Source organism: Haliotis cracherodii, unplaced genomic scaffold, assembly GCF_022045235.1.
Source record: "Haliotis cracherodii isolate W230 unplaced genomic scaffold, xgHalCrac1.p SCAF_22, whole genome shotgun sequence".
NCBI classification, from domain to species: Eukaryota; Metazoa; Mollusca; class Gastropoda; order Lepetellida; family Haliotidae; genus Haliotis; species Haliotis cracherodii.
In genome coordinates this window covers 10,504,527-10,522,763 of record NW_027266278.1, presented here as the reverse complement: position 1 = coordinate 10,522,763, position 18,237 = coordinate 10,504,527, and the positions used below count along the sequence as shown (strand labels likewise).

At 41.4% G+C, this 18,237-nt stretch overlaps 1 pseudogene; it reads right to left on the bottom strand.

Moving 5' to 3' along the window:
* Positions 1–18,140, bottom strand: part of LOC139471476 (uncharacterized) — a 32,115-nt pseudogene extending 13,975 nt beyond the window's left edge.
* Between the last annotated feature and the right edge of the window lie 97 nt (positions 18,141–18,237).

Genomic DNA, 18,237 nt, shown 5'->3' with positions numbered 1-18,237 from the left:
ATTCAATGCGGAAGTAAACCCCATGTCCGAGAAAGGATTCTGACACGCAACACTCGGCTGTTCACTGTCGAGGATGCTATAGCCTAAGACGTGTTGTTGTCGGGAATACAGTTCTTGTGTAAGCAGCTTATTTTCCATTTCTTTTCTGAAATCAGCAAAGTCTTGCCAAATATTTTCAGATTCGTTTCTGTTACGTGCGATATGCTCAGTGTTCATCTCGACATTTTGTACTAATTTATCAGTGACATCACGAATTTTCCTTATTTCCTCATTTGTTTCTTCCATTTTATGTGTGAGTTCTGAAGTTTGCATTCGTAAAGTTTCTTTTATGAAAGTTTTCATGTCGTCATTTTTCTCACTCACCGCTTTTTGCTACATTTGTCGTGTTATCATTAGTTTTTTTGTAGGTATTCCCCCATTCTGCCTGCTAATGATGTTTCACATGTTTTACTTTTTACACTTCCTTTTGGTGTTGCTTGCATTGCATGTTGTTTGGATTGTGGCAGATTTCGGGAGCTGGTAATTCTTGCTTCCTGCCGCCATTTGAGTTCCACCGGATGTTCGAGATATATATATTTAGTTGTGAATTTCGGTTACTTATTATAAGTATTGTTTTCTGAAATATATATTATATAAATCATATTCTACCATGAATTTGAAAATTACTCGATTCTGATTAGAAGGTGAATGTATTTTAAGTTTTGGGGACAACAGAAAGCTTGGAATTTGGCGCTGTTCTAGAAACGATTGTGACCTCATATCTCTTGCGACACAATGAGCGATATGACGTCATAATGGTGACGCGCGGCGTAAAACGTAAGCTTGCTTGGTTTTCTTTAGGGATGCCTACTTCATGTTAGCCTACGAAGTTGCCCTGCTTATATGCTTTCAATGCCTGTCATATGTTCGAGTGAAGTATTACAGTGTAAACAAACTGCTTGAGCGAAAACAGCGCCATATTTTGCTTAAAGGCTGTTGTCGGTGATTCCCTAATTCAGATCAACAACACACTCACAACAATGGACTCAACCCGTGCCGCTTCACTCAGTATGTTTGCTAACACGTATGTGTTAGTCGAATGGAGATAAAGATGCTGTGTTTTCAATGCGCGTTTGGTTTCAAATTCAATTTAGCTCTGTTAACTCTACGGGTAACCTAGCTCTACATTGAAAACACAGTACGTTTACCCCACAGAACAACCTTCACTTACTTCTTGCTGAACCCGTAAATTGACACAGAACAACCTTCACTTACTTCTTGCTGAACCCGTAAGCTGACACAGAACAACCTCCACTTACTTCTTGCTGAACCCGTAAGCTGACACAGGACAACCTTCACTTACTTCTTGCTGAACCCGTAAGCTGACACAGGACAACCTCCACTTACTTCTTGCTGAACCCGTAAGTTGACACAGAACAACCTTCACTTACTTCTTGCTGAACCCGTAAGTTGACACAGAACAACCTTCACTTACTTCTTGCTGAACCCGTAAGTTGACACAGAACAACCTTCACTTACTTCTTGCTGAACCCGTAAGCTGACACAGAACAACCTCCACTTACTTCTTGCGGAACCCGTAAGCTGACACAGAACAACCTCCACTTACTTCTTGCTGAACCCGTAAGTTGACACAGAACAACCTTCACTTACTTCTTGCTGAACCCGTAAGTTGACACAGAACAACCTTCACTTACTTCTTGCTGAACCCGTAAATTGACACAGAACAACCTTCACTTACTTCTTGCTGAACCCGTAAATTGACACAGAACAACCTTCACTTACTTCTTGCTGAACCCGTAAGTTGACACAGAACAACCTTCACTTACTTCTTGCTGAACCCGTAAGTTGACACAGAACAACCTTCACTTACTTCTTGCTGAACCCGTAAGTTGACACAGAACAACCTCCACTTACTTCTTGCTGAACCCGTAAGTTGACACAGAACAACCTCCACTTACTTCTTGCTGAACCCGTAAATTGACACAGAACAACCTTCACTTACTTCTTGCTGAACCCGTAAGCTGACACAGAACAACCTCCACTTACTTCTTGCTGAACCCGTAAGCTGACACAGGACAACCTTCACTTACTTCTTGCTGAACCCGTAAGCTGACACAGGACAACCTCCACTTACTTCTTGCTGAACCCGTAAGTTGACACAGAACAACCTTCACTTACTTCTTGCTGAACCCGTAAGTTGACACAGAACAACCTTCACTTACTTCTTGCTGAACCCGTAAGTTGACACAGAACAACCTTCACTTACTTCTTGCTGAACCCGTAAGCTGACACAGAACAACCTCCACTTACTTCTTGCTGAACCCGTAAGCTGACACAGAACAACCTCCACTTACTTCTTGCTGAACCCGTAAGTTGACACAGAACAACCTTCACTTACTTCTTGCTGAACCCGTAAGTTGACACAGAACAACCTTCACTTACTTCTTGCTGAACCCGTAAATTGACACAGAACAACCTTCACTTACTTCTTGCTGAACCCGTAAATTGACACAGAACAACCTTCACTTACTTCTTGCTGAACCCGTAAGTTGACACAGAACAACCTTCACTTACTTCTTGCTGAACCCGTAAGTTGACACAGAACAACCTTCACTTACTTCTTGCTGAACCCGTAAGTTGACACAGAACAACCTCCACTTACTTCTTGCTGAACCCGTAAGTTGACACAGGACAACCTCCACTTACTTCTTGCTGAACCCGTAAATTGACACAGAACAACCTTCACTTACTTCTTGCTGAACCCGTAAATTGACACAGAACAACCTTCACTTACTTCTTGCTGAACCCGTAAATTGACACAGAACAACCTTCACTTACTTCTTGCTGAACCCGTAAGCTGACACAGAACAACCTCCACTTACTTCTTGCTGAACCCGTAAGCTGACACAGAACAACCTCCACTTACTTCTTGCTGAACCCGTAAGTTGACACAGAGCAACTTCCACTTACTTCTTGCGGAACCCGTAAGTTGACACAGAGCAACCTTCACTTACTTCTTGCTGAACCCGTAAGCTGACACAGAACAACCTTCACTTACTTCTTGCTGAACCCGTAAGTTGACACAGAGCAACCTCCACTTACTTCTTGCGGAACCCGTAAGTTGACACAGGACAACCTCCACTTACTTCTTGCGGAACCCGTAAGTTGACACAGAACAACCTTCACTTACTTCTTGCTGAACCCGTAAATTGACACAGAACAACCTTCACTTACTTCTTGCTGAACCCGTAAATTGACACAGAACAACCTTCACTTACTTCTTGCTGAACCCGTAAGTTGACACAGAACAACCTTTACTTACTTCTTGCTGAACCCGTAAGTTGACACAGAACCTTTGCTAAGGAAAGGTAAGTACTCCTCTCTAACCCTACGACTGTCTGAAACTAACCCTGTGGGGTAACGAATAATCATCATCCATTGTAGCAGCCTGGTGTAACTGATCATTAAGATAATGTACGAATGTCCGTTGAGACAAGCTGCTAAAAATCCTCCAGCAAAACTAACTGTCTGAAACTGTCAAAGTCACCTTTACAAATTACTGCACAGCAATTACAATGACAGTATGTGATAAAATGGTACTGCAATAGTCAATGGCAGTGCAAGTACAATGGCAATATAAAATATGAGATGACAATGGGGACAGCGAAAGTCCGTGTTAATAATATTCAGTCACTTACATGTAGCAGTGGCAGTGGCCAAGCTTCTGAGATTAGCCAAGGCTGAATATTAAGGGTGAAAAGTAGTACCTGTGATATTGATAAATGATGTATTTTCAAAATACTTATTCCAGTCAGACCCTCACACGTTAGGAGATTTTAAAAAACAGTTAGTAAATATTGGCTCACTGGACTAGGTGGCCTATCTTAGAATAGTACTCACTTATCATTTAGGAGAGGTTACTATCCATCTTATAAAGAATATTGTATTTACTAAGCTTGTAGTTAAGTTTTACAACACGTCTTGGTCATTCTGCGCTGTCTGGTGACAGCTGCAAAATACAATTTGCAAAAAAAGTAAATAACAAATGACATAAACAATACATGTGAAAGACAACACATCCTGATTTGCAGCTGCATTCAAGGCTGATCCGAAATTCAATCGTTGAACCGAAAAGGTCTAAGCTATTTAAACGATGGTTAACATTCATTCAAAGAAACTCTAGCACCTGAAATGTTCAAACAACATTGTTTTGATAACCATATCTAAAAAAGATATTCAAAATGCTATTCTCATCTGATACCACTGTGTGAGTCGGCCTAACGTGATGCACATGTTTAACAAACCTTTCGCACCTACATTATGCTCTTTGACGACTTTGGCGGTGTCCCGTGGCCAGTGTAAAATTCATACAGGACAAATTTAAGCACATATTAAATAAGTAAAATGTGTAAGTAGTATAATGTATTACACTATTATAGGGGCATTACGCTATAACAGGAGCATTACACTATTACAGGGCCATTACACTATTACAGGGCCATTACACTATTACAGGGGCATTACACTATTACAAGGGCATCACACTATTACAGGGGCATTACACTATTACAGGGGCATTACACTATTACAAGAGCTATAACTATTACAGTGACATTACACTATTACAAGGGCTTTACACTTTTACAGGGGCATAACACTATTACAAAGGCATTACACTATTACAAGGACATTACAATAATACAGGGGATTACACTATTACAGGAGCATTACGCTATTACAGGGGCATTACACTATCACAGGGGCATTACACTATTACAAGGGCATTACACTATTACAAGGACATTACAATGATACAGGGGATTACACTATTACAGGAGCATTACGCTATTACAGGGGCATTACACTATCACAGGGGCATTACACTATTACAAGGGAATTACACTATTACAAGGCCATTACACTAATACAGGGGATTACACTATTACAGGAGCATTACGCTATTACAGGGGCATTATACTAGTACAGTACATGTGTTCAGTTAGTGCATATTGATGACGTTGACGGTGCATGTCCAAACATTGATAACATCTGCTCGATATATATTTCCTCGATTTCACTCTATACATATTTGTTTGTTTGTTTGTTTGTTTGTTTGTTTGTTTGTTTGTTTGTTTGTGCGTGCGTGTGTCTTTATATGCACGTGCGTTGGCGTTTTCCATTTGGTAAGTGGTCATTGTTGACAATATTCCTGAATCCTCGCGATGTCGAGACTCGTTAGTTTTCCTGTAGTTGTTTATAGAGTGAACGTTTTTGTGCCCACGTAAAACCTTTGGACAAGGAGCGGCAGCAGCTTACTTTCATGAATGATTTAAGTATTACAATTCATGTATGGAATATGTGTTTTACACGGTCCCGTTGACCCACGAAGATCCGGGTAGAGAATAGATCCTCAGCAACCCATACTTGCCGTACGAAGCGACGATGCTTGTCGAAAGAGGCGACTAACAGGATCAGGTGATCAGGCTCGCTAACTTGGTTGATGCATGTCATCGTATCCCAATTGCGTGGATCGTTGCTGATGATGTGAATCACTGGATTGTTTGGTCCAGACTCGATTATTTACAGACCGCCATCATAAAGCTGGAATATTGCTGAGTTAGGCGTTAAACAACAAACAAACCAACTTACATAAACTTGCATACACACATACACTACTCGCATACTCTCTGTATGCTCGCAGTGTTCGGGTATTGTGCAGTGTGTCTTGCCCGTTAGGTACATTGTAGGCGTACAATAAAAGTGAGTGGTTATTCATACAAGATGAAACTTTTCAAGCGTAATAGAAAATACATTACATTTAAACTCTAACTTTTGAAACGTTAACATTCCCGTTATATTGTTAGTTGTTTAGTTTTCTTTGTAACAAATGCCCTCAATTCATAAAATGTGTTAGAAAATGTATCTCAATAATGAAAGTGTGACGCGTGACCCGAATAGTCTACTGCACTTATTTCACGAGTTTCGATAATATGAATTCAGTGAGTACGATGGTAACCATATATGAGGCAAAACAATTACATTTGACATATATTCCTCTTGTTTTCATCCGAAACTTTTTAACATGTTTCAGAAAAGCCAGTTCCCATTTTATGAATTTTTAAAGTTATCCCTAACTCTTAATATTACTTTTTGTGTCTTACAATAACCAAGAGCGCAGACTTAGACACAAAATATTGGCCACCTCTGGTTGAGTCCTACCAGTTTGAAGCATGCCAATAGCCATGTGGCATTAGGCCTTCATCATTCGTAATCTTAAAAGAAAGAATGAAGGGCTTACTTGTTATAATGATTACATCTTGTACGAGCTTGTAACAGTATATCATCAGTAAAAAGATCAGCGATACTTACCAGCTGTGACCAAGCACTGCCGGACTCCAGTACTAGCTTTAACTGCAGCATCGCATTACCCCAGTCCCTGACTTTATAGTGTTACCTTTAGTTACAATAGGTCACATGACCAGACCGGGTTTGGCCACATGCACTGTATACAAATACGCCACGTCTATGCAATCCAACACAAAAGGAGAAACTGGTAACAGGTGGAGATATAAACTCATGTTCTGTGACAACAGCACTGGGCCTTACTCCCATGAACGGCTCTGTACAGTGTTTTACTATAATTTAATAAATTTGTAAATACATCGTACCCAATGTATACGACTATGCCTGTTAGATGATCAGATTATACATGGCTGCTTTCCTGCAGTTTTAGTTAATCTTTTAGCAGTTGTTATTGACGCGTTCATCCTTTCTAATGTATCATGTAGTGTAACTATTCAATTCCAGCTTATCGGTGTTGTTTAAATCTATTATCATGCAATGCATTCAATAACAAATTCCCCTTTACCAGTTTAAACCTGAGTGATGTGTTGACCCATACAACACTATTTGAGGCCCACATACTACCACCACTGGCAATCAAGATGTCCTAGTTAAATCATGATTTCACAATACGACATTCTAATACATTGCTCTCATTTGCAGATCAGCTATGATTCTAGTTGAATTGCCATGGGATGCTATCAGCAACAATTAAATCAAAACTAGTACTACAATAATAATAACAATTTGGGTGTCGAAATGTCACATCAGTCCAGGGGGGCGGTGATTGGGAATTAATACAATGTACACATGTATATAGAGGGGATCGACTTGTCATATCAGTACAGGTGGGCTGCGATTGGGAATTATACAATGTACACATATATATAGAGGGGATCGACTTGTCACATCAGTCCAGGGGGGCTACGATTGGGAATTATACAATGTATACCTGAATATAGTGGGGATCGACTTGTCACGTCAGTCCACGGGGGTGCGATTGGGAATTACACAATAAACACCGGTATATAGAGGGGATCGACTTGTCACATCAGTACAGGGGGGCTGCGATTGGGAATTATACAATGTACACATGTATATAGAGGGTCGACTTGTCACATCAGTAAAGGGGGGGGGGGGGGGGTGCGGCGATTGGGAATTATACAATGTATACTGGCATATAGAGACTCGATTTGTCACATCAGTCCAAGAGTCTGCGATTGGGAATTATACAATGTACACATGTATATAGAGAGGATCGACTTGTCACATCAGTACAGGCGGAGTGCGATTGGGAATTATACAATGTACACATGTATATAGAGGGGATCGACTTGTCACATCAGTACAGGGGGGCTGCGATTGTGAATTATACAATGTATACTGGCATATAGAGACTCGATTTGTCACATCAGTCCAAGAGTCTGCGATTGGGAATTATACAATGTACACATGTATATAGAGAGGATCGACTTGTCACATCAGTACAGGCGGGGTGCGATTGGGAATTATACAATGTACACATGTATATAGAGGGGATCGACTTGTCACATCAGTACAGGGGGGCTGCGATTGTGAATTATACAATGTATACTGGCATATAGAGACTCGATTTGTCACATCAGTCCAGGAGTCTGCGATTGGGAATTATACAATGTACACATGTATATAGAGAGGATCGACTTGTCACATCAGTCCAAGAGTCTGCGATTGGGATTATATAATGTACACATGTATATAGAGGGTCGACTTGTCACATCAGTACAGGGGGGGGGGGGGGGGGGGGGGTGCGGCGATTGGGAATTATACAATGTATACTGGCATATAGAGACTCGATTTGTCACATCAGTCCAAGAGTCTGCGATTGGGAATTATACAATGTACACATGTATATAGAGAGGATCGACTTGTCACATCAGTACAGGCGGGGTGCGATTGGGAATTATACAATGTACACATGTATATAGAGGGGATCGACTTGTCACATCAGTACAGGGGGGCTGCGATTGTGAATTATACAATGTATACTGGCATATAGAGACTCGATTTGTCACATCAGTCCAGGAGTCTGCGATTGGGAATTATACAATGTACACATGTATATAGAGAGGATCGACTTGTCACATCAGTCCAGGGGGCTGCGATTGGGATTATATAATGTACACATGTATATAGAGGGTCGACTTGTCACATCAGTACAGGGGGGGGGGGGTGCGGCGATTGGGAATTATACAATGTATACTGGCATATAGAGACTCGATTTGTCACATCAGTCCAAGAGTCTGCGATTGGGAATTATACAATGTACACATGTATATAGAGAGGATCGACTTGTCACATCAGTACAGGCGGGGTGCTATTGGGAATTATACAATGTACACATGTATATAGAGGGGATCGACTTGTCACATCAGTACAGGGGGGCTGCGATTGTGAATTATACAATGTACACATGTATATAGAGGGTCGACTTGTCAGTTTCTGGCGTGTCGAAGAGACGCAACTCTGCACAGCGAATCGCGGCGCTTTAGACGACTGGGCCATCCGTGCCCCCTCCGAACACTGCGAACATTCCGAGAGATTGTCTATGAGTAGTGTATGTGTGTATGCAAGTTTATGAAAAGCGTAATATACATCGGAGAATGATGATACACGATGAACTAGTCACAGACGCATGATTAGCAGATCCCCATGACTGTGGACCTCGCTCATTTGCCCAACATATAAACTGTTTATGGGTCAAACTATTTTCTATATTTACATGCTTACAAAAATCACATAGATCTGATTTTACCCTCCTTGAGAAATACAAATACATCAGGGTAAAGGCCATGGTAACAGGTTCGAATCCGTTATTGATCTGTTACGCCATGAATTGATACACCATTAATAGACTATTTGTACTTATTTCGTTCTTATGGTCTGGTTACAAATAACGGTTTTTTCTATTGAACAATGTTTGGAACTATCATACAAGTATATTATGCATTATTGAAATTTTAAAAAGTTGTAGTTTGAATCCCTTAGTCTTTCAAACATCTCTCTTTTTCTATGAATAGAAGGGGTGTTTAGAATGGGTGTTTATGCCTTATAATGGTTTACTCTAATTATGAGTAGCTTGGATTGTACCAGCAACTGACTTCAATACTGTAATGCATTGAACACGTTTGCGCTACTTGACAAGATTGACCTGCCAACACAACAGTAGCCGAGGAGATGAATGTTGAAAGATACAAATGGCAACAGACTGATCAGTATACTTTCCTATCCCGGAGAAAAGCTTGAATTGTGTGTCTCCTTGGATAGACAGGTAAACATTTTCACATTGCATAAATCTGTTAATGGTTATTTCCAAAAGCAAAAAAAATCCGTGTTAACCGAAATAAAATCCATTGTTACATTTGGTTTATTTAGAAGTAACGGTAGAAGATTGTATCAACAATCAAAGCCTTATCTTGCTTCTATTACTTGTGAGTGTGAATGTCCTTAACTTTCCAACTTCACTGTATATAATATCCTTTTCATAATGTTTTCATCGCAGGTTTGAAAGTCATCTGTATCCGATGTATCCATCCTGTCGCGTGACACAGTCACTGCTGTCTGCAAGTCTATTAGATCGGAAAAAAATGTAACACATATAAGGAGAAGCATCAAATAGGAATATTGTACCAGCACATCACATTTACACACACGCACACACGCATGCACGTCAGTTTATAAGAGCATTAAACTTCGAATTTCTTGTTAGTATTCAACACCCCAGTTGTAAATAATAACGTTGGACTGAAAACATATCACCAGAATTGTGTGCAGATTTACTGTTACCATACATTGAACAGTTGTAACAGTGTAACAGTTCGGGGCGCCTTAGATAACATTGATAATAACATGGACATTACACTATAAAGTGTTTCAGCAAATTATTCGTGTGACCTGTCTGATTTACTCAGTAGCAAACTTCGTTTTCTTCCTGTAATTTGTGTTTGTTTTTATCTTTGATATTCAAGGCAATTCATACGACGACCATTTTGTGAACTTTAAAATGACACTTCAGTGTAGTTAACAGGAGGTATTAAACTCACTACATTCCCTACGTATCAGGAATAGCCACTTCTCCTGAAGACGTAATGTACCACATACCTGTTCATTTGTGCGGCCCATAATGCTTAAACATGCCCAGCTTGTGTATAGTACCTGGTCATATAATGCCTCTCACCACTGAATGATAGATTCTATATTTTCCGAATACAAATACTTCTCGCATTTAGTGTCCCATTGACTGAAATCCCTTAAAATAGATTCTTGCACAGGCCATTGCACACATGAATATCCCCTGTACCGCTGTCTAACACGTGTACATAGCAGTGTGCTGATGTCCGGGTGTCACATGTCTTAGAGTGAGAGGGAGAGAGAGCGCGAGCGAGGGAGAGAGAGTGTGTGTGTGTGTGAGAGAGTGAGTGTGTTGGAGAGAGAGCGAGAGAGTGCGAGAGAGAGTGTATGTGAGAGATAGATAGTGAGAGCGAGAGAGAGAGAGAAAGCTTGAAAGAGAGTGTGGGAGAGAGTATGAGAGAGAGAGAGTGAGAGAGTAAGAGCGAAAGTTTGAGAGAGAGTGTGTGAGAGAGAGTAAGAGAAAGAGTGAGAGGGAGTATGAGAATGAGAGAGAGAGTGTGAGAAAAAGAGTGTGAGATAGTGAGAGAGAGTGTGTTTGAAAGAGAGAATGAGAGAGTAAGAGAGAGTGAGTGAGAGATTGAGAAAGTGAGAGAGTGTGTGAGAGAGATAGTGTGAGAGATCCTTATTAGACCTGTTTATCTTCCACATTAGAGAGAGAGTGTGTGTGTGTGTGTGTGAGAGAGAATGAGAGACAAAGTATACAAATACTTCTCGCATTGTGTGCCCATTGACTGAAATCCCTTAAAATAAATTCTTTCACGGACATTGCACACACGATTATCCCCTGTACCGCTGTCTAACACGTGTACATAGCAGTGTGCTGATGTCAGGGTGTCACACATCTTATAGTGAGAGAGAGCGAGCAAGCGAGCGAGCGAGCGAGAGAGAGAGAGCGAGAGAGAGAGAGAGAGAGAGTGAGTGAGTGTGGGAGAGCGTGAGTATGAGAGACAGTGTGTTAAAGAGTGATAGAAAGGATGAGAGAGTATGAGAATGAGAGAGAGAGTGGGAGAACGCGAGTGTGAGATAGTAAAAGAGAAAGTGAGAGAGTGTGTGTGTATCTGAGAGAGATTGAGAGAGAGATTGTGTTTGAGAGAATGCGAGAGTGTAAGAGAGGGAGTGAGTGAGAGCGATTATGAAAGAGTGAGAGAGCGAGTGTGTGAGAGAGATAGTGTGAGAGAAAGAGTGAGAGTGTGAGAGAGAGTATGGGAGAGAGTGAGAGAGAAAGCTTGAGAAAGAGAGAGTGTGTTTGAGCGTGAGAGAGAGAGAGAGTGAGAGGGGGAGTATAAGAGAGTGAGCGGTGAGGTGAAATGGGATTAACATCGCGTGCTAGCACATTAAGATACAATGCCGCAGTTTAACATGAATACCCCACTCAGACACAGTATACTGACTCCGAGCCAACCAGGCCTTGTTTTAGCCCCTCAATGCCGAGCGCCAGACAGGGTAACAACAAGTACTATCTTTTAACGTCTTTTGGTATGACGCGGCCGGGGATCGAACCCCGGACCTTCCGCTCTACCATTAGACCACAGAGGGGGGTCCACGAGAGTGAGAGAAAGAGTGAGAGAGAGTACGAGAATGAGAGAGAGAGTGTGAGATAGTAAAAGAGATGGCGAAACAGATTCCGAGAGAGAGATTGCGTTTGAGAGAATGAGAGAGAGAGTAAGAGAGGGAGTGAGTGAGAGAGATTGTTTTAGAGTGAGAGACAGAGTGTGTGTGAGAGAGATAGTGTAAGAGAAAGAGTTAGAATGTGAGAAAGTGTGTGTGAGAGTATGAGAGAGTGAGAAAGCGTGAGAGAGAGAGAGAGTATGAGAGTGAGAGAGATAGAGTGAGAGAGAGTATGAGAGTGAGAGAGATAGAGTGATAGAGAGTATGAGAGTGAGAGTGAGAGAAAGAGAATGAGACAGAGAGTGAAAGAGTGTGAATGAGAGATTGAGAGAGATTGAGAAAAAGTGAGTGAGAGAGAGAGATCCTTATTAAAACCGGGCTATCTTCCGGGCTTTCTTTTGAGAAAGTGTGTGGGAGAGAGTGAGAGAGAGACCGTATGAGAGAGTGAGAGAGAGTGTGAGAGAGAGAGACTGATAACGAGAGGGAGACCCTTATTAAAACCGAGCTATCTTCCACATTAGTGAGAGAGTGAGAGAGAGTGTGAGAAAGTGTGTGGGAGAGGGAGTGAGAGAGACAGTATGAAAGAGTGAAAGAGAGAGAGAGTGATAGAGAGTGTGAGAGGGAGACCCTTATTAAAACCGAGCTATCTTCAACATTAGTGAGAGAGTTAGAGAGAGTGTGAGAAAGTATGTGGGAGAGACAGTGAGAGAGACAGTATGAAAGAGTGAAAGAGAGAGAGTGATAGAGAGTGAGAGGGAGACCCTTATTAAAACCGGGCTATCTTCCATATTAGTGAGAGAGTGAGCGAGAGTTTTAGGAGAGAGAGTGCGAGAAAGTATGTGGGAGAGAGTGTGAGAGAGAGTGAGAGAGACAGTATGAGAGAATGAAAGAGAGAGTGTGAGAGAGAGAGAGAGACTGATAGAGAGTGAGAGAGGGAAACCCTTATTAAACCCTTTCCACATTAGTGAAAAATTTACACTGAGTAAGTCCGTTGGGACTTATGCATCTCTAAACACTGTTCATCTTTATCATGGCGTGTCAGCTTGTTGTGTGGGGAAATCCCGTTGTGATGAATGTATCAAACGTTTACCACGGATGCGGTATTTGCTGACAAAACATGTAAGATATGGACTAGCCTATGATCTTGGGATCCTTGTACGCCTAAGAGGCGTGACACTTCATAGCGAATGGCGACGCTTTGGACCCGAATTGAAAGCATGCTGTCTTTTTTTCCAGTCACATTCTGTGGTGTTAATCAATGACACAAATGAAGCATAACATATATCTTACCACAGCTTATTTCAGTTGATGCAAAATAATTTCATATTATTTTTATTATCAAAACGGTTTCTTCTTTCGGGGGCATAAAAATATAAGAAACTGTAAGATTGTACCAGGAGACTTGCTTGATTGCGTGACATGGTGGCATACACGTATGGTAGGAAAACATTAACAATTGATATGTGTCTCTATCGGAGAAGACAAATGACATGTACCAAGAGTTTTTTACAGTTACAAAGATACGAGTCGTTTTCTGTTACATGAGTCCATTGAAGTAAACCCGTGCTGTAATCAGAGTCCTTTGTGCGATTCCGACCACATCATTAGATTGATAATGGAAAGGGTATCCTCTATTGTACACCAAAATCTGGAGCTGATGGAATATCCCTCCACATAAAGGGAAAGTTGACTATTGGAAGTCACCCCTCTTGTCATACAGTTTTGTGGAGAATCACAAAAGAAGCAGGCGACAACTCTAAGCGTACCCCATTCCCGTTTTTTTATATCTTGCCAAATGGGACATTCATGGTCATCGTTTTGCTATTCATTCGATGTCCTCTCCTAATTACTGCAGCTGGGAGTAACTTCCGAGAATGCAACAACAGCCAACATCTTTGTCCACTGCATTGAGGAAGACCTGTTTAGGTAATTATTTCTTCATTTGCGTTGTTAATTTGACAATGATACTTTACTTTTGCTTAGTTTGTAGTAAAGTTAAAACGGTTTATATAGCATTTTGAATGCATCATTCTCCCAAGGATACACGTAGAGGCTAGTGAGCTGAGGATCTCTCTTTCATTTAACATTAATCACTGGGATGACTGCATTCACATTATACTATTTAAAGTGGCATGCATCATGTTCTCCAAACTTCTAAATGGCTGTGAAAGTTTTTATTGCATCATTTTAAACACAAAATAACCCATCCACAGAATACGTGCTGCAGGAATGAGTGTTTGTTAAAATGTTTACCAACAGTTCTTTATATTTTCGATGACATAAACAAACACGCTATATTTTCTTTTGCTCCATGGGTTTATATGTCACATCATGTGGAGAAACTCACACTATGAACCGCACGTAAAATAACCATTAAGGTCCTTATCATGACGCATGGCTCGTACCCGACTCTCAGGCCGCCTTACGTCAGAACGGCCAGTGAGAATGCGCGTTAGGGTATAGGTACTCGGTCAATATTATCCCGAATATGCGTTTGCTTAAATTTAAAAGCACGATTCACGTTTATGTTCAGGAAACGGCTCACTTGACTACGACATCCGTTCATTTGGCTTTCCAAGTTGAAAAATGTATTAAAGCAAATAACAAATAACCAATTGTAAAACAGATTATTCACGTACCTATTTATTTTATCAAGTGATAGTGTGTTGCGTACATTTTAGTCCCTTTGTAATCTTACAGATTCGATTGTGTAACAGACCAATTTTGATAATGCCCCAGTAAAGAGTTCTGTTATATGAATCCATTGAAATAAACCCGTGCCGTAATCAGCATCCTTTGTGCGATTCCGACCACTTCATTTGATTGACAATGGAAAGGGTATCCTCTATTGTACGTCAACAGTTGTGACACCAAATTCTGGAGCTGATGAAATATTCCTCCACATGAAGGGAAAGTTGACTATTGGAAGTCACCCCTCTTGTCATACAGTTTTGTGGAGAATCACAAAAGGAGCAGGCGACAGCTCTAAGCATACCCTATACCCGTTTTGTTTTCTATCTGGCCAACAGGGTAATTCAAGGTCATCTTTTTCAACAAGTTATCCAATACCATATACTTTCCTTTATATCTTCATTTATGCCTTTTTGAGTATGTAATCACTGAAAGTATGTGTACTCTTTGTAAAAACTGATAAAATTAGTCCACGTGGTAATAGCGATTGTAGAAGCATAATGAGTTATAGCGCCTCATTGCTAACCAAGCGTATTTAGTGCAGACTGTGCATATAGTCTGTGTCGTACTTCTTTGTCTTGCCAATGTGATTTTGCGCTTAATCATGACTGGCGAAAAAATTTGATCTTCGTGCGATCAACATTTAATGGTCTCCGACATACAATATGCGATTTGTTAAGATATCTCCGGGCCAATGTCACTTGATTTGTTTTACACTCCAGTTTAGATTTTAGAAGTTGATGAGGTTTTTGCTTTGTCGAAAGTGAATTAAGACCGTATATTAACATGCCCTTAGATGACACGAAGTGTTTTCACTGTCTTTGCATAGTCTGTTAAAGAGTGAGTGAGTGAGTACGGTTTTACGCCGCTTTTAGCAATATCACGACAGGGGACACCAGAAATGTGCTTCACATATCGTACCCATGTCAGGAATCGAACCTGGGTCTTCGGCGCGACGGGCGAACGCTTTAACCACTAGGCTACCCGACCGCCCCGGTCTGTTAAAGAAGTGCTACGATTTTAATTTTATTAACCTGTGTGATGTACAGAAAATGGACGATATTTTGTCAGATAATATTATATGTCCTCTTACCCCCAAAACCTTCAATGACATTTTACAACAAAAGAAGTGTTTTACACAGCTGCTGCTACTGCTACTAGGTAGAGATCAGAGTTAAAGAGAAGGCTGGTGATTAAGAGGAAAGACAGGCCGGCCTTTTTCTCTCTCCCAGTGACACCCGTGGCTTTGAATTAGCAGACCAACCAGGGTCCCCAGGAAATGAAGACATGATTGTAAGAATGAAGTTCCAGAACTCTACAGGTGTAAACGAGACGACGAATTAGCAGAGCAGTTACTAAACAGAGAACAGTCTCATCCGGGAATTACTTGGGAGCAACAACCGTTATTTCAACATAGTTTGCTTTGAATACAACCTGAGGAAGGACCATCGCTGTCTCTCGAACAAAATTTTCAATCACATGTACACTCACTTCATAATTTACCCACCGCCGTTTCACAGGTGGAATATTGCCGAGTGCTGCGTTAAAGAACAAACACAACTTCATAGCATTCAATATTGGAATTATTTATAGTATATTCTAACATGGATTCAAGCTCATTTCATTTTCAGTATCCTTACCGCAAAATACGGGAGTTCTGCCATACACAATACCATTCGATTTTAGTAGTTAATAGGAATAAGTGAATTCTGCTTTGCTCGAAAGACATGGACGTAATGAAATCGGTCCTTATGAAGCGCACGTAAAATCACGCCGAATGTGTTTAGTTTGAGCAATGACCTGAATGAGTTGTTACGAAGGCTCGTCCTCTCAAAAGATGGTTAAATATGTGAACTAAGATTTGGAAATTACTCGATTGGTCAGATCAGACGTATCAACCTCCACTGATTGGAACAGCTGACGTGACGACCAAATCATTGCGGAAGCAATTATTGATGGAAAATCAGACCGCCTCCGTGGTCTATTGGTAGAGCGTCCGCCCGGAGAGGGGAAGGTCCGGGGTTCGATCCCCGGGCGTGTCATAACAAAAGACGTTAAAAGATGGTACTTGTTGTTACCCTGTGTGGCGCTCGGTATTAAGGGGCTAAAGCAACGACTGGTCGGCTCGGAGTCAATATACTGTGTCTGAGTGGGGTATTCATGTTAAACTGCGGCATGGTATCTCAGTGAGCTAGCACTATAAATCGGCATCAGTCCGGACTAGTACAAGCAGCCAGACAAACACACACACGTACATGCACGTCGCAATATAAGTGCAATAATTTTTGACTTGACGTTAAACCCCATTTCACCTCATAGAAAATCACTTCTTTCTCAGTTATTTGTTTTGTCGGTAGGGATAATTAAATAATTCTATGTACGATTAGATCTAATCAAATACATATTTGTGGTTACTGAAATATTCAAAGTGTATGTGGCAAGACATTTTGTAAAAAAAACGGACAGAAATCATATGAATTTTCAGGCGCCACAGAGAGCTTGAAATTTGGCGCTGTTTGATACGACGTCATAATATTGACGTGCTGTGTAGAACTAAACCTTTCAAGGCTCGCAAGACTTGATTCATTGCGTACTCATATTAACGGTTTTATGGGATAAGTAATATTGTTTTGTCCTATTTGGCGCCGTGTATTCACCCAAAACAGAGTGATCTCCCTTTCGTTGATTCACGAATAGCATGGCATAGTCCTATTCGAACATAAATCAGCCGGGTACGGCATGGGTATCAGTTAGTGGTAACGAACATCCGAATAGGAAGGCGGGAGCTGCATTATAAAGCATGTGATATACATGTACAACATACTCACACACGCCATTTCCCAACAACAATATCAACCATAAACAATAAACCCATATGATATACAACCCTTTACAAAGTCAACCTGGTCTGTAGCATGGGTTCCCAGCACCCCCTGTTTGTCTCTCTGTGCAGATGGCGGAGTTGAAAGAGTCTCCCAGCACCCCATGTTTGTCTCCCAGTACCCGTGTTTGTCTCCCGGCACCCCATGTTTGTCTCCCCGTGCAGATGGCGGAGCTGAAAGTGTCTCCCAGCACCCCATGTTTGTCTCCCCGTGCAGATGGCGGAGTTGAAAGTGTATCCCATCACCCCATGTTTGTCTCCCAGCACCCCATGTTTGTCTCCCAGCACCCATGTTTGTCTCCCCGTGCAGATTGCGGAGCTGAAAGTGTATCCCAGCACCCCATGTTTCTCTCCCCGTGCAGATGGCGGAGCTGAAAGTGTATCCCAGCACCCCATGTTTCTCTCCCCGTGCAGATGGCGGAGCTGAAAGTGTATCCCAGCACCCCATGTTTGTCTCCCCGTGCAGATTGCGGAGCTGAAAGTGTATCTCAGCACCCCATGTTTGTCTCCACGTGCAGATGGCGGAGTTGAAAGTGTATCCCAGT